Genomic DNA, 23,996 nt, shown 5'->3' with positions numbered 1-23,996 from the left:
AGTCCTCATCTACGGACCACCTAGAAGCTGACGATGTTCTGTTTTCTAGTCCTCATCTATGGACCACCTAGAAGCTGACGATGTTCTAGTCCTCATCTATGGACCACCTAGAGGCTGACGATGTTCCAGTCCTCATCTACGGACCACCTAGAAACCCAGTCCTCATCTACGGATGTTCCAGTCCTCATCTACGGACCACCTAGAAACCGACGATGTTCCAGTCCTCATCTACGGACCACCTAGAAACCGACAATGTTCCAGTCCTCATCTACGAACCACCTAGAAGCTGACGATGTTCTAGTCCTCATCTACGGACCACCTAGAAGCTGACGATGTTCCAGTCCTCATCTACGGACCACCTAGAAGCTGACGATGTTCCAGTCCTCATCTACGGACCACCTAGAAGCTGACGATGTTCCAGTCCTCATCTACGGACCACCTAGAAGCTGACGATGTTCGTCCTCATCTACGGACCACCTAGAAGCTGACGATGTTCCAGTCCTCATCTACGGACCACCTAGAAGCTGACGATGTTCCAGTCCTCATCTACGGACCACCTAGAGGCTGACGATGTTCTGTGTTCCAGTCCTCATCTACGGACCACCTAGAAGCTGACGATGTTCCAGTCCTCATCTACGGACCACCTAGAAATAAAGACACCGGTAAATTATGATAAATGATTAACATCAACAGCACGACGTTAAATGGAACTATTGAATTATATATGTAATGTCTGAATCTGTATTCTCTGCTCTGGAAGTGTTTTTGTGACAGGTACATTTGCTGCAGCGTAGCCTACGCTACATTAATATTAGGACTGAGGAAAAAGTTTCTTCCAGTTCAAGGTGAGTGATCGCTGTTCTGACGTCCAGAAGCTCTTTTCGGTCACAAGAGACAGTAGCAGCAACATTATATACAAAACAAGTTACAAACAATGCAAAGAAACCGAACAAAGTAGCCACAGCTGGTTAGGAACCTGTAAAAACGTCAGCCGTCCTCTTCGGCACCACAAGAGCCCATGGTAGTGGACTGCAGGATGCAGGATGCAGGGGTTGGCTTTCACCAACAGGACCTTTGACATATTAAATGTTAAGAAGGTGGACGTTGTGGCATTGATAGCAATTAATGGCACTGCCAAGCTGGAGAGAAGGTCCAGGAAGATTGAGATCATAGTGATGGCAGCGAAGGAGTTCCTGAAATATTTCTCAGCGAAGGAGCACCATGGAATATTGGCACACGGTCCTAGAGCCTGAGAAGGGAGATATGGAGAACTACAAGAAGGAAGAAGTGGGAGTTTGTACTATTTTAATTAGGGCGGATTAAGTTAGTTTCACTATTACGTATGGATGATTTATTTATTATTTTATTTTATTACTTATTTATTTTATTGGGTTATTATTCATTTTTTAAACCGTCCAGTTGGTGGCGGCAATAAACCTTTTGGGGCGTTGTCCGCCATAAAACCCACAGAAGAAGAAGAAGACCATGTGACTTTAACCAACAATTCTGTTTGGGTGATTTCCCAGCTGTCTATCACAGCCTTCTGGTTTCAACTAGTGTGCCTGAATGCACATTTTGACTCGGACCCTTCCCAATCCAGGTCAGTGTTTTTTAGTTGCACGGAAGAAGAAGATGTAAGTTCTGGCTTTTTGGCAAGTTGAGTGTGTTTATTTTAGGAAGATTATGTGTTGTGGGGTTTATTATCGGGTGGGTAAATGCTACGGAATGTACTGTGGCAAACCTCTTCAAGGTTAGGAGCGTTTGTTCACAAACTAAGTGGTAAACTGTCACCAAATCACCCAAGAATGAGAGTTCTTTCTAACAGGACAGTACCTGTTCGTTTGTTTCTCTGTCCTGGTCCACCCAGGCCGTAGGCGAGGTCAAGGATAGCAGGGTTCGGTACACGAATCGGGTTCTCGGTAGGTCCATGTCCAAACGCCAACAGGTAAGTCCAAAACAATCCAGCTCATCTCGATTGTCTCTTTCTCTATTGTTCATAGATCCTTCCAGCACTCTCTCTCTTCCTGGTTTTTCTTGACCATTTATCTGTGGGTCGGCTCCACCTTCTGAGGGTTCCCCTTGCTTCTGGGACTTGTAGTTTTGGCGGTTGGCCATTTTGTGATCTGTAGTTCTGACAGGGGTGGCCATTTTAGTGATCGGGCAGAGCCCGTTTATTAGTTCTGCTCTCACATATCTGCCATTTATCACTCGACCCCCTCCTTTGCCACAGTACAGATGATGTACATTTCAGATACTCCATGTGCATGTTGATTATAATAGTGCCTGTATTGCATTGAATGCCCAGTAGATGTTATTGTTTAGAGACTGTTAATTGCTGTAGCCTGTACAGTATGTGCATGTTACCACTGTGTTTTCATAGTTTGCGCTACTGTTAAAAGCCGTGGTGAGATTCTAGACGTTTTCAGAGACTGCCCTCAGTTCTCATGCATGCACAGTAAAATGTATGACTCTGTTGCACCAGACACAGATCAGATAAGACCTACACGAGGCCAGAAATAAGACAATAAAACTAGCCTGTAAAACAAATGACTTCTCTCTCTCTCTGGGCGATATGTTTACAGTGCATTCGAAAAGTATTCAGACCCCTTGACGTTACAGCCTTCTTCTAAAATTGATTTCTCCCTCATCAAGCTGCACACAATACCCCATAATGACATCACAATACCCCATAATGACTTCACAATACCCCATAATGACTTCACAATACCCCATAATGACTTCACAATACCCCATAATGATATCACAATACCCCATAATGACATCACAATACCCCATAATGACATCACAATACCCCATAATGACATCACAATACCCCATAATGACATCACAATATCCCATAATGACATGGTTACCACAGGTGGTTAAGCATGGTTAACATGGTTAAGCATGGTTACCACAGCATTCTGCAGCGATACGCCATCACATCTGGTTTGTGCTTAGTGGGACTATCATCTGTTTTTCAACAGGACAATGACCCAAAACCTCCAGGCTGTGTAAAGGCTATTTGACCAAGAAGGAGAGTGATGGAGTGCTGCATCAGATGACCTGGCCTCCACAATCACCAGACCTCAACCCAATTGAAATGGTTTAGGATGAGTTGGACCGCAGAGTGAAGGAAAAGCAGCCAACAAGTGCTCAGCATATGTGGTAACTCCTTCAAGACCGTTGGAAAAGCATTCCTCATGAAGATGGTTGAGAGAATGCCAAGAGTGTGCAAAGCTGTCATCAAGGCAAAGGGTGAAGAAGAAGATTCTTCTTTGAAGAATATAAAATATAAAATCTATTTTGATTTGTGTAACACCTTTTTGGTTACTACGTGATTCCATATGTGTTATTTCATAGTTTTGAATTTTTCACTATTATTCAACAATGTAGAAAATAGTACAAATAAAATCAAGAAAACCCTTTGAATGAGTAGGTGTTTCCAAAATGTTGACTGGAACTGTACCCATAAAGACTCGCTGCTGTAGTCGCTGCCACATGTGATTCTAACACTCAGGGGTGTGAATACTTAAATGTAAATTAGATATTTACATTTTACAAACATTTTAAAAAATTAAAAAATGTCACTTTGTCATTATGTGGTATTTTGTGTAGATGGGTGAGATATTTTAAATTCAGGCTGGAATACAATCCTTCCTAAAGTCACTGAAATCAATTATATGTGAAATTCCAGAGTCTGGTGTTGTGTCTTTGGTATCATTAAAGGTGAATACTGTTATTGTATCAAATCAATTATCTGTAATTATTATTATCACGTGATTAAACTAATCATGTCAATTTAATTACCTAGGAAGTTGGGGCACCACGGAAAATATTCAGATTACAAAGTTATAATTTTCCACATATAACTCTTCAAATGTTTGAATATCTGATCAATTAGTCTTCTGTCAAGGAATTATTCTTTACCTCACGTCAGTCTCATCTTGTCACGTTCTGACCTTTATTTCCTTTGTTTTGTATTTATTTAGTATGGTCAGGGCGTGAGTTGCGGTGGGCAGTCTATGTTTGTTTTTCTATGATTTTGGGATTTCTATGTTTCGGCCTAGTATAGTTCTCAATCAGAGGCAGGTGGTCGTTAGTTGTCTCTGATTGAGAATCATACTTAGGTAGCCTGGGTTTCACTGTTTGTTTGTGGGTGTTTGTTTCCGTGTCTGTGTTTTTCACCACACGGTACAGTTTTGGTTTTCGTTCGTTTTCACGTTTATTGTTTTTGTATTCAGTTGTGTTTATGTTGAGTATTTCTTATTAAAAGAACCATGGACACTTATCACGCAGCATATTGGTCCTCCGATCCTTCTCGCCTCTCCTCTTCAGATGAAGAGGAGGAAAACCATTACACATCTGAACGTGGGTAAATTGGTTTGGTTATCTGGTCTGAGAGGTTCATCTCACTCTGGAGATTCGTCCACGTCGATCAGTGTTCTCGTACTAGATTTGCTACCTTTCCAGCTGCAGTCTGTTAGGCCGTCAACTAGGACTCACTTCTTTTTAATTAAGTGATCAGTTAGTTCAGAGTTCATACCATTTCACGGGTAGTGCAAGCTCTCACGTTTCCTGGCCTGTAGGGTTGAAATTAGAATTAGCCCTTTTTAAACATGAGGACAAGTCCTCCCGTTATTTGGAACTTAATTGACATTGGGTCATGGGGGGTCTATTTTAGAAATGTAGAAAAGGGGTTGGTTCATGATTTCCAACCAATGCCTATTCACTTTGGCGTGGCTACTGACAGTTAACCTTTACAATGAAGGCTAATTCCCTCATTTTAAAGGTTAACATCACATTACATAATTTCACAAATAGTTTCATCTTTACTCATTCGTTTTATACAGTAATTAGAATCAAGCCTCATAACTGAGGAACTTGTATAAACAGAGTTAGGGTAATGTTAGGGTAATGGGGTTGGATTGTCTTTCATGAGGTCACAAACATAAAACAAAATGGACACTGTTGTAGCTGGCTTCTCCACTGGCTTCTTACACATTCTCCAAAATATGAGCATTGTTCTATTCTCAAATTCTGGGATGTAGTAGAATTTGGCAGGAGTTTCTTTGTCCTTCTGTGAAACTCTCTCTCTCTCTCTCTCTCCATACTGCATGGCCAGGGAGAGTCTCTTTACGGAATTTATGAAGTGGGGGTTGAGTTGTAAAACTGCCCACCCCCCCCTCCTAACAGGAGAGGGGGGTTGTTCACATCTCTGCTAGCCTATTCACTAGCCTATTCACTAAAAATATCAACAGAAATAGATGATAGCAGTGTAAATATCAACAGAAAGGATGATAGAGAGTAAATATCAACAGACAGGATGATAGCAGTGTAAATATCAACAGACAGGATGATAGCAGTGTAAATATCAACAGAAAGGATGATAGTAGTGTAAATATCAACAGAATGGATGATAGCAGTATACATGTCAACAGAAATGGATGATAGTAGTGTAAATATCAACAAATGGATGATAGCAGTGTAAATATCAACAAAGGATGATAGCAGTGTAAATATCAACAGAAATGGATGATATCAGTGTAAATATCAACAGAAAGGGTGATAGTAGTGTAAATATCAACATAAAGGATGATAGCAGTGTAAATATCAACAGAAATGGATGATAGCAGTGTAAATATCAACATAAAGGATGATAGCAGTGTAAATATCAACATAAAGGATTATAGCAGTGTACATATCAACAGAAATGGATGATAGCAGTGTAAATATCAACATAAAGGATTATATCAGTGTAAATATCAACAGAAAGGATGATAGTAGTGTAAATACCAACAGAAATGGATGATAGAAGTGTAAATATCAACAGAAATGGATGATAGCAGTGTAAATATCAACAGAAAGGATGATAGCAGTGTAAATATCAACAGAAAGGATGATATCAGTGTAAATATCAACAGAAATGGATGATAGCAGTGTAAATATAAACAGAAAGGATGATAGCAGTGTAAATATCAACAGAAAGGATGATAGTAGTGTAAATATCAACAGAAGGGATGATAGCAGTGTAAATATCAACAGAAAGGATGATAGTAGTGTAAATATCAACGGAAAGGATGATAGTAGTGTAAATGTCAACAGAAAGGATGATAGTCGAGTAAATATCAACAGAAAGGATGATAGCAGTGTAAATATCAACAGAAAGGATGATAGTCGAGTAAATATCAACAGAAAGGATGATAGTAGTGTAAATATCAACAGAAAGGATGATAGTAGTGTAAATATCAACAGAAAGGATGATAGCAGAGTAAATATCAACAGAAAGGATGATAGCAGAGTAAATATCTACAACGTCTTTTCCATTTCCACTCGTTGAACTGGGTCATCTCAGACATTACCATTCATCCAAGCCATCCTCTGAACATAACCACTGATTTTCTAAATGAAAAAAAAGAAAATAATATTCTGGCAACTAAATGCTGTCCTTGTCAGACTGAAGAGTCTAAAGGCTGTCCTTGTCAGGTCTAAATGCTGTCCTTGTCAGACTGAAGAGTCTAAAGGCTGTCCTTGTCAGGCTGAAGAGTCTAAAGGCTGTCCTTGTCAGGTCTAAAGGCTGTCCTTGTCAGACTGAAGAGTCTAAAGGCTGTCCTTGTCAGGTCTAAATGCTGTCCTTGTCAGGTCTAAATGCTGTCCTTGTCAGGCTGAAGAGTCTAAATGATGTCCTTGTCAGGTTGAAGAGTCTAAAGGCTGTCCTTGTCAGGTCTAAATGCTGTCCTTGTCAGGTCTAAATGCTGTCCTTGTCAGGTCTAAAGGCTGTCCTTGTCAGGTCTAAATGCTGTCCTTGTCAGATCTAAATGCTGTCCTTGTCAGGCTGAAGAGTCTAAAGGCTGTCCTTGTCAGACTGAAGAGTCTAAAGGCTGTCCTTGTCAGGTCTAAATGCTGTCCTTGTCAGGTCTACATGCTGTCCTTGTCAGGTCTAAATGCTGTCCTTGTCAGGTCTAAAGGCTGTCCTTGTCAGACTGAAGAGTCTAAAGGCTGTCCTTGTCAGGTCTAAAGGCTGTCCTTATCAGGCTGAAGAGTCTAAAGGCTGTCCCTGTCAGACTGAAGAGTCTAAAGGCTGTCCTTGTCAGGCTGAAGAGTCTACAGGCTGTCCTTGTCAGGTCTAAAGGCTATCCTTATCAGGCTGAAGAGTCTAAATGCTGTCCTTGTCAGGTCTAAAGGCTGTCCCTGTCAGACTAAAGAGTCTAAATGCTGTCCTTGTCAGGTCTAAATGCTGTCCTTGTCAGGTCTAAAGGCTGTCCTTGTCAGGCTGAAGAGCTTTGAGTGAAGATAAGCTTCTCATCCAGACCCAGAAGAGCATGGCACACACACACACACACACACACACACACACACACACACACACACACACACACACACACACACACACACACACACACACACACACACACACACACACACACACACACACACACACACACACACACACACACACACACACACACACACACACACACACACACACACACACAGATCCCCTGTCTGTTTGCTGGTGTATTTGTGCTGTTGCCAGTCTTCTGTCTGTGTTATCTGTTTGGTCTGTTATCCCTGCCATCGTCCCCACAGGAGGCCTTTTCCTCTTGCCAGGACATCAGTGTAATAATTTGTTCTTATTTTCCTGGTTGAATAAAATGTGATACACACACTTTACTTTCTTCAAAAAATGCTAATTTAATTTTGTGTGCTTCCATCTCTTCCCCATCCTCCTCTCTTGTCTCCCTTGATTCCCCCAGTTCCATCTCCCCTCCCCACTGTCTCCCCCTCCCCCCCACTCTCCCCCAGCCCCCTCCCCCTCTCCCCCAATCCAGCTCCAACTCCCTTCCCCCTCTCCCCTCCACCCCCAGCTCCAACTCTCCCCCATTAAAATCATCTGCATCTGACTGAGAAGCCATTCACATTTTAATTAGCCTGACCCAAGAGGCTGTGAGGCAGAGAGAGGCTTTCATATCCACAGCTCCAATAACTAGCATGCCAACCAGCCAGCAAGTCAGTCAGCCAGCCAGTTAGCCAGCCAGGCAGCCAGCAAGTCAGTCAGCCACCCAGTCAGTCAGCCTGCAAGCAGCAGCACTTACAACCAGAAGCCAACACACACATGTTATTCCATTAGCTAGATCCATCTCTACAATCTCTCTGTAGCACAAACAATATTTCCTATTTGTCCAAGGTGGACATTGCTAGTTGGGTACAGGGGCTTTCTGGGAGCCTTTTGTCAAGTATTTAATCACTGAAATTACTACACACTTAGGACTCGGGAAACTGCTGATCTCAAAGTGGTACCCAGGCAAAATGTAATTTTAGCAAAATGTTTTATTTATTTATTTTTTTTGCAAATTAGATGAAAAAATGTGTATCGTTTGCTTTCAGCAGAGATGTGATCATGTGAGGAGTCTCCTGCCTCATTATTGAATGAATGTAGGAATCTCCTGCCTGTGAGGTGATTATTCATATGGAAGCAAAATAATGACATCTAATGAGTTAGTTTGAGCAGCTGCACAGTTCAGTATTCATATTACCTGAACCACAGACAGAATGTCGGTGTTTAACGACGTGACGGCTGTCGTCGGAACGAGACCAAGGTGCGGCGTGGTAGGCGTGCATTTTGAAAATTATTCAAATGAACTCCCCCCCCCCCCCCCCAAAAAAACAAAGAAAGATAAACGACACGTAAAGTATTGTAGCGCTACACCAGCAACTAACAAAAAACAAGATCCCACAACAGGAAGTGGGAAAAGGGCTGCCTAAGTATGATTCCCAATCAGAGACAACGATAGACAGCTGCCTCTGATTGGGAACCATACTCGGCCAAAAACAAAGAAATAGAAAACATAGAATGCCCACCCCAAATCACACCCTGACCTAACCAAATAGAGAAATAAAACGTCTCTCTAAGGTCAGGGCGTGACAAACGATCTCTGATGTCTCACAGCAGACTGGTCCAGGTCCAACAGCAGGATGGGACCGAACCCCTGAGTCATACTGACTTTTAACATTCACCTGAAGACTGTTATTTATCCAATCAACTAACTATGTTTAATTTGGCTACAAGGGGGTAGGTAGCCTAGTGGTTAGAGGGGAGGCAGGTAGCCTAGTGGTTAGAGGGGGAGGCAGGTAGCCTAGTGGTTAGAGGGGGAGGCAGGTAGCCTAGTGGTTAGAGGAGGGAGGGGGTAGGTTGCCTAGTGGTTAGAGGGCGAGGCAGGTAGCCTAGTGGTTAGAGGGGGAGGCAGGTAGCCTAGTGGTTAGAGGAGGGAGGGGGTTAGGTTGCCTAGTGGTTAGAGGGGCGAGGCAGGTAGCCTAGTGGTTAGAGGGGGAGGGGGCAGGTAGCCTAGTGGTTAGAGGGGCGAGGCAGGTAGCCTAGTGGTTAGAGAGGTGAGGCTGGTAGCCTAGTGGTTAGATGGGGGTAAGGTAGCCTAGTGGTTAGAGGGGGAGGCAGGTAGTCTAGTGGTTAGAGGGGGAGGCAGGTAGCCTAGTGGTTATAGGGGCGAGGCAGGTAGCCTAGTGGTTAGAGGGGGAGGCAGGTAGTCTAGTGGTTAGAGGGGGTAAGGTAGCCTAGTGGTTAGAGGGGGAGGCAGGTAGTCTAGTGGTTAGAGGGGGTAAGGTAGCCTAATGGTTAGAGGGGGAGGCAGGTAGTCTAGTGGTTAGCGGGGGTAAGGTAGCCTAGTGGTTAGAGGGGGGGCAGGTAGTCTAGTGGTTAGATGGGGGTAAGGTAGCCTAGTGGTTAGAGGGGGAGGCAGGTAGTCTAGTTAGAGGGGGTAAGGTAGCCTAGTGGTTAGAGGGGGGAGGCAGGTAGTCTAGTGGTTAGCGGGGGTAAGGTAGCCTAGTGGTTAGGGGGGGAGGCAGGTAGTCTAGTGGTTAGATGGGGGTAAGGTAGCCTAGTGGTTAGAGGGGGGAGGCAGGTAGTCTAGTGGTTAGAGGGGGAAGCAGGTAGCCTAGTGGTTAGAGGGGGAGGCAGGTAGCCTAGTGGTTAGAGGGGGAGGCAGGTAGCCTAGTGGTTAGAGGGGGGAGGCAGGTAGCCTAGTGGATAGAGGGGAGGCAGGTAGCCTAGTGGTTAGAGGGGGAGGCAGGTAGCCTAGTGGTTAGAGGGGGAGGCAGGTAGCCTAGTGGTTAGAGGGGAGGCAGGTAGCCTAGTGTTTAGAGGAGGAGGCAGGTAGCCTAGTGGTTAGAGGGGGAGGGCAGGTAGCCTAGTGGTTAGAGGGGGGAGGGCAGGTAGCCTAGTGGTTAGAGGGGAGGCAGGTAGCCTAGTGGTTAGAGGGGGAGGCAGGTAGTCTAGTGGTTAGAGGGGGGAGGCAGGTGGTCTAGTGGTTAGAGGGGGGAGGCAGGTAGGCTAGTGGTTAGAGGGGGAGGCAGGTGGTCTAGTGGTTAGAGGGGGAGGCAGGTAGGCTAGTGGTTAGAGGGGAGGCAGTGGTCTAGTGGTTAGAGTGGGAGGCAGGTAGCCTAGTGGTTAGAGGGGAGGCAGGTAGTCTAGTGGTTAGAGGGGGGAGGCAAGGTAGTCTAGTGGTTAGAGGGGGAGGCAGGTAGTCTAGTGGTTAGAGGGGGAGGCAGGTAGTCTAGTGGTTAGAAGGGGGAGGCAGGTAGCCTAGTGGTTAGAGGGGAGGCAGGTAGTCTAGTGGTTAGAGGGGGAGGCAGGTAGTCTAGTGGTTAGAGGGGAGAGGCAGGTAGTCTAGTGGTTAGAGGGGGAGGCAGGTAGTCTAGTGGTTAGAAGGGGGAGGCAGGTAGCCTAGTGGTTAGAGGGGGAGGCAGGTAGTCTAGTGGTTAGAGGGGGAGGCAGGTAGTCTAGTGGTTAGAGGGGAGGCAGGTGGTCTAGTGGTTAGAGGGGAGGCAGGTAGCCTAGTGGTTAGAGGGGGAGGCAGGTAGTCTAGTGGTTAGAAGGGAGGCAGGTAGCCTAGTGGTTAGAGGGGAGGGGGAGGCAGGTAGTCTAGTGGTTAGAGGGGGAGGCAGGTAGTCTAGTGGTTAGAGGGGAGAGGCAGGTAGCCTAGTGGTTAGAGGGGAGGCAGGTAGTCTAGTGGTTAGAGGGGGAGGCAGGTAGTCTAGTGGTTAGAAGGGGGAGGCAGGTAGCCTAGTGGTTAGAGGGGAGGCAGGTAGCCTAGTGGTTAGAGGGGAGGCAGGTAGTCTAGTGGTTAGAGGGGGAGGCAGGTAGCCTAGTGGTTAGAAGGGGGAGGCAGGTAGCCTAGTGGTTAGAGGGGGTAAGGTAGCCTAGTGGTTAGAGGGGGAGGCAGGTAGCCTAGTGGTTAGAAGGGGGAGGCAGGTAGCCTAGTGGTTAGAGGGGGAGGCAGGTAGTCTAGTGGTTAGAAGGGGGAGGCAGGTAGCCTAGTGGTTAGAAGGGGGAGGCAGGTAGTCTAGTGGTTAGAGGGGGAGGCAGGTAGCCTAGTGGTTAGAAGGGGGAGGCAGGTAGTCTAGTGGTTAGAAGGGGGAGGCAGGTAGTCTAGTGGTTAGAAGGGGGAGGCAGGTAGGCTAGGCAGGTAGGCTAGTGGTTAGAGGGAAGAGGCGCCGACTGAGATGGCCGCCTCGCTTCGCGTTCCTAGGAAACTATGCAGTTTTTGGTTTTTTTACGTGTTATTTCTTACATTAGTACCCCAGGTCATCTTAGGTTTCATTACATACAGTCGAGAAGAACTACTGAATATAAGATCAGCGTCAACTCACCATCAGTACGACCAAGAATATGTTTTCCGCGACGCGGATCCTGTGTTCTGCCTTACAAACAGGACAACGGAATGGATCGCATGCAGCGACCCAAGGAAACGACTCCGAAAAAGAGGGAAACGCGGCGGTGTTCTGGTCAGACTCCGGAAAAGGGCACATCGCGCACCACTTCCCAGTATTCTTCTTGCCAATGTCCAGTCTCTCGACAACAAGGTTGATGAAATCCGAGCAAGGGTGGCATTCCAGAGGGACATCAGAGACTGCAACGTTCTCTGCTTTACGGAGACATGGCTTACTGGGAAGACGCTATCCAGGGCGGTGCAGCCAACGGGTTTCTCCACGCATCGCGCCGACAGAAACAAACATCTCTCTGGTAAGAAGAGTGGAGGGGGCGTATGCCTCATGACTAACGGGACATGGTGTGATGAAGAAAACATACAGGAACTCAAATCCTTCTGTTCACCTGATTTAGAATTCCTCACAATCAAATGTAGACCGCATTATCTTCCAAGAGAATTCTCTTCGATTATAATCACAGCCGTATATATCCCCCCCAAGCAGACACATCGATGGCTCTGAACGAACTTTATTTAACTCTTTGCAAACTGGAAAACATTTATCCGGAGGCTGCATTCATTGTAGCTGGGGATTTTAACAAAGCCAATCTGAAAACAAGACTCCCTAAATTTTATCAGCATATCGATTGCGCAACCAGGGGTGGTAAAACCTTGGATCATTGTTACTCTAACTTCCGCGACGCATATAAGGCCCTGCCCCGCCCCCCTTTCGGAAAAGCTGACCACGACTCCATTTTGCTGATCCCTGCCTACAGACAGAAATTAAAACAAGAGGCTCCCACGCTGAGGTCTGTCCAACGCTGGTCAGAACAAGCTGACTCTACACTCCAAGACTGCTGCCATCACGTGGACTGGGACATGTTTCGTATTGCGTCAGATGGAAATATTGACGAATACGCTGATTCGGTGTGCGAGTTCATTAGAACGTGCGTCGAAGATGTCGTTCCCATAGCAACGATAAAAACATTCCCTAACCAGAAACCGTGGATTGATGGCAGCATTCGCGTGAAACTGAAAGCGCGAACCACTGCTTTTAATCAGGGCAAGGTGTCTGGCAACATGACTGAATACAAACAGTGCAGCTATTCCCTCCGTAAGGCTATTAAACAAGCTAGCGTCAGTACAGAGACAAAGTGGAATCTCAATTCAATGGCTCAGACACAAGAGGCATGTGGCAGGGTCTACAGTCAATCACGGACTACAAGATGAAATCCAGCCCAGTCACGGACCAGGATGTCTTGCTCCCAGGCAGACTAAATAACTTTTGCCCGCTTTGAGGACAATACAGTGCCACTGACACGGCCTGCAACGGAAACATGCGGTCTCTCCTTCACTGCAGCCGAGGTGAGTAAGACATTTAAACGTGTTAACCCTCGCAAGGCTGCAGGCCCAGACGGCATCCCCAGCCGCGCCCTCCGAGCATGCGCAGACCAGCTGGCCGGTGTGTTTACGGACATATTCAATCAATCCCTATACCAGTCTGCTGTTCCCACATGCTTCAAGAGGGCCACCATTGTTCCTGTTCCCAAGAAAGCTAAGGTAACTGAGCTAAACGACTACCGCCCGTAGCACTCACTTCCGTCATCATGAAGTGCTTTGAGAGACTAGTCAAGGACCATATCACCTCCACCCTACCTGACACCCTAGACCCACTCCAATTTGCTTACCGCCCAAATAGGTCCACAGACGATGCAATCTCAACCACACTGCACACTGCCCTAACCCACCTGGACAAGAGGAATACCTATGTGAGAATGCTGTTCATCGACTACAGCTCGGCATTCAACACCATAGTACCCTCCAAGCTCGTCATCAAGCTCGAGACCCTGGGTCTCGACCCCGCCCTGTGCAACTGGGTACTGGACTTCCTGACGGGCCGCCCCCAGGTGGTGAGGGTAGGCAACAACATCTCCTCCCCGCTGATCCTCAACACGGGGGCCCCACAAGGTGCGTTCTGAGCCCTCTCCTGTACTCCCTGTTCACCCACGACTGCGTGGCCACGCACGCCTCCAACTCAATCATCAAGTTTGCGGACGACACAACAGTGGTAGGCTTGATTACCAACAACGACGAGACGGCCTACAGGGAGGAGGTGAGGGCCCTTGGAGTGTGGTGTCAGGAAAATAACCTCACACTCAACGTCAACAAAACTAAGGAGATGATTGTGGACTTCAGGAAACAGCAGAGGGAACACCCCCTATCCACATCGATGGAACAGTAGTGGAGAGGGTAGCTAGTTTAAGTTCCTCGGCATACACATCACAGACAAACTGAATTGGTCCACTCACACTGACAGCGTCGTGAAGAAGGCGCAGCAGCGCCTATTCAACCTCAGGAGGCTGAAAAAATTCGGCTTGTCACCAAAAGCACTCACAAACTTCTACAGATGCACAATCGAGAGCATCCTGGCGGGCTGTATCACCGCCTGGTACGGCAACTGCTCCGCCCTCAACCGTAAGGCTCTCCAGAGGGTAGTGAGGACTGCACAACGCATCACCGGGGGCAAACTACCTGCCCTCCAGGACACCTACACCACCCGTTGTTACAGAAAGGCCATAAAGATCATCAAGGACATCAACCACCGAACCACTGCCTGTTCACCCCGCTATCATCCAGAAGGCGAGGTCAGTACAGGTGCATCAAAGCTGGGACCGAGAGACTGAAAAACAGCTTCTATCTCAAGGCCATCAGACTGTTAAATAGCCACCACTAACATTGAGTGGCTGCTGCCAACACACTGTCATTGACACTGACCCAACTCCAGCCATTTTAATAATGGGAATTGATGGAAATGATGTAAATATATATATATATATATATATATATATATATATATATATATATATATATATATATATATATCACTAGCCACTTTAAACAATGCTACCTTATATAATGTTACTTACCCTACATTATTCATCTCATATGCATATGTATATACTGTACTCTACAACATCGACTGCATCCTTATGTAACACATGTATCACTAGCCACTTTAACTATGCCACTTTGTTTACTTTGTCTACACACTCATCTCATATGTATATACTGTACTCGATACCATCTACTGTATGCTGCTCTGTACCATCACTCATTCATATATCCTTATGTACATGTTCCTTATCCCCTTACACTGTGTATAAGACAGTAGTTTTTTTTTTTGGAATTGTTAGTTAGATTACTTGTTGGTTATCACTGCATTGTCGGAACTAGAAGCACAAGCATTTCGCTACACTCGCATTAACATCTGCTAACCATGTGTATGTGACAAATAAAATTTGATTTGATTTGATTTGATTTGATTTGGTTAGAGGGAAGAGGCATAGAAAGTGTTATCCTATTAAAGTTAATCATGTAGCAATTAACCTATTAGGATTTGGGGCACCACGAGAGCAGTTCTTTAACCTCTCTTGGGTAGGGGGCAGTATTTTCACCTCCGGATGAAAAGCCCAAAGTAAACTGCCTGTTACTCAGGCTCAGAAGCTAGGATATGCATATGCATAGGCGATACCAGCAACCGGCTGGTTGCCCTTGAGCAAGGCACTTTACTAGTACTAAGGTTCGTGGACCATGTCTCTTCAGACTTATTGAGTCTGTAGTCTGCCTCTGATATACAGCCATCACTGTAGTCTGTCCCTGATATACAGCCATCACTGTAGTCTGTCCCTGATATCTGACCATCACTGTAGTCTGCCTCTGATATCTGACCATCACTGTAGTCTGCCTCTGATATCTGACCATCACTGTAGTCTGCCTCTGATATCTGACCATCACTGTAGTCTGCCTCTGATATCTGACCATCACTGTAGTCTGCCTCTGATATCTGACCATCATTGTAGTCTGTCCCTGATATCAGACCATCACTGTAGTCTGCCTCTGATATCTGACCATCACTGTAGTCTGCCCCTGATATCAGACCATCACTGTAGTCTGCCTCTGATATACAGCCATCACTGTAGTCTGTCCCTGATATACAGCCATCACTGTAGTCTGTCCCTGATATCTGACCATCACTGTAGTCTGCCTCTGATATCTGACCATCACTGTAGTCTGCCTCTGATATCTGACCATCACTGTAGTCTGCCTCTGATATCTGACCATCACTGTAGTCTGCCTCTGATATCTGACCATCACTGTAGTCTGCCTCTGATATCTGACCATCATTGTAGTCTGTCCCTGATATCAGACCATCACTGTAGTCTGTCCCTGATATCTGACCATCACTGTAGTCTGTCCCTGATATCTGACCATCACTGTAGTCTGCCTCTGATATCTGACCATCACTGTATTCTGTCTCTGCTATCAGCCCATGTACTGTAGTCTGCCTCTGCTATCAGCCCATGTACTGTAGTCTGTCTCTGCTATCAGCCCATGTACTGTAGTCTGCCTCTGATATACAGCCATCACTGTAGTCTGTCCCTGATATACAGCCATCACTGTAGTCTGTCCCTGATATCTGACCATCACTGTAGTCTGCCTCTGATATACAGCCATCACTGTATTCTGCCTCTGATATCTGACCATCACTGTATTCTGTCTCTGCTATCAGCCCATGTACTGTAGTCTGCCTCTGCTATCAGCCCATTGTACTGTAGTCTGTCTCTGCTATCAGCCCATGTACTGTAGTCTGTCTCTGCTATCAGCCCATGTACTGTAGTCTGCCTCTGATATCTGACCATGCACTGTAGTCTGTCCCTGATATCTGACCATCACTGTAGTCTGCCTCTGATATACAGCCATCACTGTATTCTGCCTCTGATATCTGACCATCACTGTATTCTGTCTCTGCTATCAGCCCATGTACTGTAGTCTGCCTCTGCTATCAGCCCATGTACTGTAGTCTGTCTCTGCTATCAGCCCATGTACTGTAGTCTGTCTCTGCTATCAGCCCATGTACTGTAGTCTGCCTCTGATATCTGACCATGCACTGTAGTCTGTCCCTGATATCTGACCATCACTGTATTCTGTCTCTGCTATCAGCCCATGTACTGTAGTCTGCCTCTGCTATCAGCCCATGTACTGTAGTCTGTCTCTGCTATCAGCCCATGTACTGTAGTCTGCCTCTGCTATCAGCCCATGTACAGTAGTCTGCCTCTGCTATCAGCCCATGTACTGTAGTCTGCCTCTGCTATCAGCCCATGTACTGTAGTCTGCCTCTGCTATCAGCCCATGTACTGTAGTCTGCCTCTGCTATCAGCCCATGTACTGTAGTCTGCCTCTGCTATCAGCCCATGTACTGTAGTCTGCCTCTGCTATCACCCCATGTACTGTAGTCTGCCTCTGCTATCAGCCCATGTACTGTAGTCTGCCTCTGCTATCAGCCCATGTACTGTAGTCTGCCTCTGCTATCAGCCCATGTACTGTAGTCTGCCTCTGCTATCAGCCCATGTACTGTAGTCTGCCTCTGCTATCAGCCCATGTACTGTAGTCTGCCTCTGCTATCAGCCCATGTACTGTAGTCTGCCTCTGCTATCAGCCCATGTACTGTAGTCTGTCTCTGCTATCAGCCCATGTACTGTAGTCTGTCTCTGCTATCAGCCCATGTACTGTAGTCTGCCTCTGATATCTGACCATGTACTGTAGTCTGTCTCTGCTATCAGCCCATGTACCGTAGTATGCCTCTGCTATCAGCCCATGTACTGTAGTCTGCCTCTGCTATCAGCCCATGTACTGTAGTCTGCCTCTGATATCTGACCATCACTGTATTCTGTCTCTGCTATCAGCCCATGTACTGTATTCTGCCTCTGCTATCAGCCCATGTACCGTAGTCTGCCTCTGCTATCAGCCCATGTACTGTAGTCTGCCTCTGCTATCAGCCCATGTACTGTAGTCTGCCTCTGCTATCAGCCCATGTACCGTAGTATGCCTCTGCTATCAGCCCATGTACTGTAGTCTGTCTCTGCTATCAGCCCATGTACTGTAGTCTGCCTCTGCTATCAGCCCATGTACTGTAGTCTGCCTCTGCTATCAGCCCATGTACAGTAGTCTGCCTCTGCTATCAGCCCATGTACTGTAGTCTGCCTCTGCTATCAGCCCATGTACTGTAGTCTGCCTCTGCTATCAGCCCATGTACTGTAGTCTGCCTCTGCTATCAGCCCATGTACTGTACATGTCATCAGACAATATGGAGGAACCCAGGAGTGGCCAGAGATGGAGATGCATCATGGCAGAGAGGAGCAGGAAGGAAACAGAGTGTTCCTAACATTATTGTGTGTCTGTCATACCGTTTCACTCTATCCACCTTGGCTACAGTAGATTGTCTCTCCTCTGAGGGCCGGCCTCTCCCTGCACCATGTGGAGACAATGGCGCGTTGCCAGGATACAAGCCCCCCCTCCAAGTCTGTATTGGCAAGAAGACGTGAAGACCAAAGATGTTTTATATTTACAAGAAGAACCCCTGCACCCCGCTGGCTTGACACCGCTCCACCACCTAATGTCACTCTCTATGAAGACAGCACTTTATAACTCATTTGAGAAAGATATCCAATCCATCTTGTTCCCTTCTTGTATAAAATCCCCAATTTAGTGCTGTGGATGCAGGATTTCTTTACTTGATTCATTGTTAAACAAATTATGATTGAAATATATTATATTTAGTATAGACATATTATTAAAAAATAATAATTACGAATTACAATTATATTTTGAAAAAAAACAGCTTAGCTAATATAGTTTAATAATATAATAAAAACGGATTGTATCCTTTATGAAATGGGAGCAGTTACTGACGACGGGGTCTCTGGCCAGTTTCACCAGTCTCCTGTCTGAGGACGGGGTCTCTGGCCAGTTTCACCAGTCTCCTGTCTGAGGACGGGGTCTCTGGCCAGTTTCACCAGTCTCCTGACTGAGGACGGGGTCTCTGGTCAGTTTCACCAGTCTACTGTCTGACGACGGGTCTCTGGTCAGTTTCACCAGTCTCCTGTCTGAGGACGGGGTCTCTGGCCAGTTTCACCAGTCTCCTGTCTGAGGACGGGGTCTCTGGCCAGTTTCACCAGTCTCCTGTCTGAGGACGGGGTCTCTGGCCAGTTTCACCAGTCTCCTGTCTGAGGACGGGGTCTCTGGCCAGTTTCACCAGTCTCCTGTCTGAGGACGGGGTCTCTGGCCAGTTTCACCAGTCTCCTGTCTGAGGACGGGGTCTCTGGGCAGTTTCACCAGTCTCCTGTCTGAGGACGGGGTCTCTGGCCAGTTTCACCAGTCTCCTGTCTGAGGACGGGGTCTCTGGCCAGTTTCACCAGTCTCCTGTCTGAGGACGGGGTCTCTGGCCAGTTTCACCAGTCTCCTGTCTGAGGACGGGGTCTCTGGCCAGTTTCACCAGTCTCCTGTCTGAGGACGGGGTCTCTGGCCAGTTTCACCAGTCTCCTGTCTGACGACAGGGTCTCTGGCCAGTTTCACCAGTCTCCTGTCTGAGGACGGGGTCTCTGGCCAGTTTCACCAGTCTCCTGTCTGACGACGGGGTCTCTGGCCAGTTTCACCAGTCTCCTGTCTGAGGACGGGGTCTCTGGCCAGTTTCACCAGTCTCCTGTCTGACGACGGGGTCTCTGGCCAGTTTCACCAGTCTCCTGTCTGAGGACGGGGTCTCTGGCCAGTTTCACCAGTCTCCTGTCTGTAGGGTGTTCCCTTGCTTAATCTAATATTGATGGGGTCTCTGCCCCTGAGGAGGAGAAGCTGTTTACAGAGCACCACTATTTACTGAAATGAATGCTTCATACCGGCACACATCCTCTTCTCTACTCTCCTGTCTGGGGTTTATAAAATGGGAGACACGGTGCTCTATGAAGGAAGGGCCCACAGTGCTCTATGAAGGAAGGGCCCACAGTGCTCTATAAAGGAAGGGCCCACAGTGCTCTATAAAGGAAGGGCCCACAGTGCTCTATTAAGAAAGGGCCCACAGTGCTCTATAAAGCAAGGGCCCACAGTGCTCTATAAAGGAAGGGCCCACAGTGCTCTATAAAGGAAGGGCCCACAGTGCTCTATAAAGGAAGGGCCCACAGTGCTCTATAAAGGAAGGGCCCACAGTGCTCTATAAAGGAAGGGCCCACAGTGCTCTATGAAGGAAGGGCCCACAGTGCTCTATAAAGGAAGGGCCCACAGTGCTCTATAAAGGAAGGGCCCACAATGCTCTATAAAGGAAGGGCCCACAGTGCTCTATGAAGGAAGGGCCCACAGTGCTCTATAAAGGAAGGGCCCACAGTGCTCTATGAAGGAAGGGCCCACAGTACTCTATAAAGGAAGGGCCCACAGTGCTCTATAAAGGAATGGCCCACAGTGCTCTATAAAGGAAGGGCCCACAGTGCTCTATAAAGGAAGGGCCCACAGTGCTCTATGAAGGAAGGGCCCACAGTGCTCTATAAAGGAAGGGCCCACAGTGCTCTATAAAGGAAGGGCCCACAATGCTCTATGAAGGAAGGGCCCACAGTGCTCTATAAAGGAAGGGCCCACAGTGCTCTATAAAGGAAGGGCCCACAGTGCTCTATAAAGGAAGGGCCCACAATGCTCTATGAAGGAAGGGTCCACAGTGCTCTATAAATGAAGGGCCCACAGTGCTCTATAAAGGAAGGGCCCACAGTGCTCTATAAAGGAAGGGCCCACAGTGCTCTATAAAGCAGATAGGTTATCATTTCAGACTCAACCTCTGTCCTCTCAGTGTGATGGTGTTAGATCTGATGCCATCCGTGTTGGTTCTCCTTCAGAAGTGAGGAAAGGAGAGAAGAGTAGAGGAGGGGTGAGGAGGGGAGTGGTGAGGAGGGGGGAGTGGGGGGAGGAGGCAGAGGGAAGACAGGAGGGAAGGGGCTGAGGAGAGGAGAGGAGAGGAGGGAGAGGAGAGAGAGGAGAGGAGAGGAGAGGAGAGGAGAGGAGAGGAGAGGAGGGAGAGGAGAGGAGAGGAGAGGAGAGGAGGAGTGGAGAGGAGAGGAGGGGGAGGAGTGGGGGAGGAGGCAGAGGGAAGACAGGAGGGAAGGGGCTGAGGAGAGGAGGAGGAGAGGAGGAGAGGAGGGAGGGGGAGGAGTGGGGAGGAGGCAGAGGGAAGACAGGAGGGAAGGGGCTGAGGAGAGGAGGAGGAGAGGGAGAGGAGAGGAGAGGAGAGGAGGGAGAGGAGAGGAGAGGAGAGGAGAGGAGAGGAGGAGGGAGGGAGGGAGGAGTGGAGAGGAGAGGAGGAGTGGAGAGGAGAGGAGGGGGAGGAGTGGGGGAGGAGGCAGAGGGAAGACAGGAGGAAGGGGCTGAGGAGAGGAGAGGAGAGGAGAGGAGGGAGAGGAGAGGAGAGGAGAGGAGAGGAGAGGAGAGGAGAGGAGAGGAGAGGAGAGGAGGAGTGGAGAGGGAGAGGAGGAGTGGAGAGGAGGGGGAGGAGTGGGGGAGGAGGCAGAGGGAAGACAGGAGGGAAGGGGCTGAGGAGAGGAGAGGAGAGTGGAGAGGAGGGGTGGAGAGGAGTGGGGAGGAGGCAGAGGGAAGACAGGAGGAAGGGGCTGAGGAGGAGGAGAGGAGAGGAGAGGGAGAGGAGAGGAGAGGAGAGGAGGGAGAGGAGGGAGGGAGAGGAGGAGAGCAGGGTGGGGGAGGAGGCAAAGGGAAGACAGGAGGGAAGGGGCTGAGGAGAGGAGAGGAGAGGAGAGTGGAGGGGGGGGGAGGAGTGGGGAGGAGGCAGAGGGAAGACAGGAGGGAAGGGGCTGAGGAGAGGAGAGGAGAGGAGAGGAGGAGTGGAGGGAGGAGTGGAGAGGAGGGGGAGGAGTGGGGAGGAGGCAGAGGGAAGACAGGAGGGAAGGGGCTGAGGAGAGGAGGGAGAGGAGGAGTGGAGAGGAGAGGAGGAGTGGGGAGGAGGGGGGGAGGAGTGGGGAGGAGGCAGAGGGAAGACAGGAGGGAAGGGGCTGAGGAGAGGAGAGAGAGGAGAGGAGAGGAAAGGAGGGAGAGGAGAGGAGAGGAGGAGTGGAGTGGAGGAGTGGAGAGGAGGAGTGGAGAGGAGGGGGAGGAGTGGGGAGGAGGCAGAGGGAAGACAGGAGGGAAGGGGCTGAGGAGAGGAGAGGAGAGGAGAGGAGGAGGTGGAGAGGAGAGGAGGAGTGGGGAGGAGGGGGAGGAGTGGGGGAGGAGGCAGAGGGAGACAGGAGGGAGGGGCTGAGGAGAGGAGAGGAGGAGAGGAGAGGAGAGGGAGAGGAGGGAGGGGGAGGAGTGGGGAGGAGGCAGAGGGAAGACAGGAGGGAAGGGGCTGAGGAGAGGAGAGGAGAGGAGAGGAGGTGGAGAGGAGAGGAGGAGTGGGGAGGAGGGGGAGGAGTGGGGAGGAGGCAGAGGGAAGACAGGAGGGAAGGGGCTGAGGAGAGGAGAGGGAGGAGAGAGAGGAGAGAGAGAGGAGAGGAGAGGAGAGGAGAGGAGGGGGAGGAGTGGGGAGGAGTGGGGGGAGGAGGCAGAGGGAAGACAGGAGGGAAGGGGCTGAGGAGAGGAGAGGAGAGGAGAGAGAGGAGAGAGAGGAGAGGAGAGGAGAGGAGAGGAGGAGAGGAGGAGTGGGGAGGAGGCAGAGGGAAGACAGGAGGGAAGGGGCTGAGGAGAGGAAAGGAGAAGAGAGGGGAGGAGACGGGCTCGTTCCTCCTTCCTTTGTTCTCCCCCAACCTCTTTGTTGTGCACGGCTGTGTGTGTGTGTGTGTGTGCGTGTGTGCGTGTGCGTGTGTGTGTGTGTGTGTGTGTGTGTGTGTGTGTGTGTGTGTGTGTGTGTGTGTGTGTGTGTGTGTGTGTGCGTGCGTGCGTGCGTGCGTGCGTGCGTGTGTGTTGTGCACGACTGTGTGTCCGCGGTGGTTTCATTTGTATTCTGCCTCCTGAATATTCATGAGCAGAGGGGTCAGACCTGGTGGAGAGCAGATTTAATTGGTCTGATGGTCAGGGGGGATCCTCCACCCAGACTCCCATTGGAGCACAGAGATCATACTGTTATTATCATAATGTTAATAATAACGTGACATCAAGACAGACAGTCAGTCTATTGTTTCATTCAGTCAGTAAGGAACCCAGTTGGTTCTATCAGTACTCAGTCCTATAAATACTGTAGGGTAGGTGATGGTTCTATCAGTACTCAGTCCTATAAATACTGTAGGGTAGGTGATGGTTCTATCAGTACTCAGTCCTATAAATACTGTAGGGTAGGTGATGGTTCTATCAGCACTCAATCCCAGAACCATAAATACTGGAGGGAAGGTGATGGTTCTATCAGTACTCAGTCCTATAAATACTGTAGGGTAGGTGATGGTTCTATCAGTACTCAGTCCCAGTACTATAAATACTGTAGGGTAGCTGATGGTTCTATCAGTACTCAGTCCCAGTACTATAAATACTGTAGGGTAGCTGATGGTTCTATCAGTACTCAGTCCCAGAACTATAAATACTGTAGGGTAGGTGATGGTTCTATCAGTACTCAGTCCTATAAATACTGTAGGGTAGCTGATGGTTCTATCAGTACTCAGTACTATAAATACTGTAGGGTAGCTGATGGTTCTATCAGTACTCAGTCCCAGTCCTATAAATACTGTAGGGTAGGTGATGGTTCTATCAGTACTCAGTACTATAAATACTGGAGGGTAGCTGATGGTTCTATCAGTACTCAGTCCCAGTACTATAAATACTGTAGGGTAGGTGATGGTTCTATCAATACTCAGTCCCAGTCCTATAAATACTGTAGGGTAGGTGATGGTTCTATCAGTACTCAGTCCTATAAATACTGGAGGGTAGCTGATGGTTCTATCAGTACTCAGTCCTATAAATACTGTAGGGTAGGTGGTGGTTCTATCAGTACTCAGTCCCAGAACTATAAATACTGGAGGGTAGCTGATGGTTCTATCAGTACTCAGTACTATAAATACTGTAGGGTAGCTGATGGTTCTATCAGTACTCAGTACTATAAATACTGTAGGGTAGCTGATGGTTCTATCAGTACTCAGTCCCAGTACTATAAATACTGTAGGGTAGGTGATGGTTCTATCAATACTCAGTCCCAGTCCTATAAATACTGTAGGGTAGGTGATGGTTCTATCAGTACTCAGTCCTATAAATACTGGAGGGTAGCTGATGGTTCTATCATTACTCAGTCCTATAAATACTGTAGGGTAGGTGGTGGTTCTATCAGTACTCAGTCCCAGAACTATAAATACTGGAGGGTAGCTGATGGTTCTATCAGTACTCAGTCCTATAAATACTGGAGGGTAGCTGATGGTTCTATCAGTACTCAGTACTATAAATACTGGAGGGTAGCTGATGGTTCTATCAGTACTCAGTCCCAGAACTATAAAT

This window comes from Oncorhynchus gorbuscha, unplaced genomic scaffold (genome assembly GCF_021184085.1).
Source record: "Oncorhynchus gorbuscha isolate QuinsamMale2020 ecotype Even-year unplaced genomic scaffold, OgorEven_v1.0 Un_scaffold_360, whole genome shotgun sequence".
In the NCBI taxonomy this organism is placed as follows: Eukaryota; Metazoa; Chordata; class Actinopteri; order Salmoniformes; family Salmonidae; genus Oncorhynchus; species Oncorhynchus gorbuscha.
The sequence above is the reverse complement of the archived record's forward strand: the minus strand, read 5'-3'. Positions refer to the sequence as shown.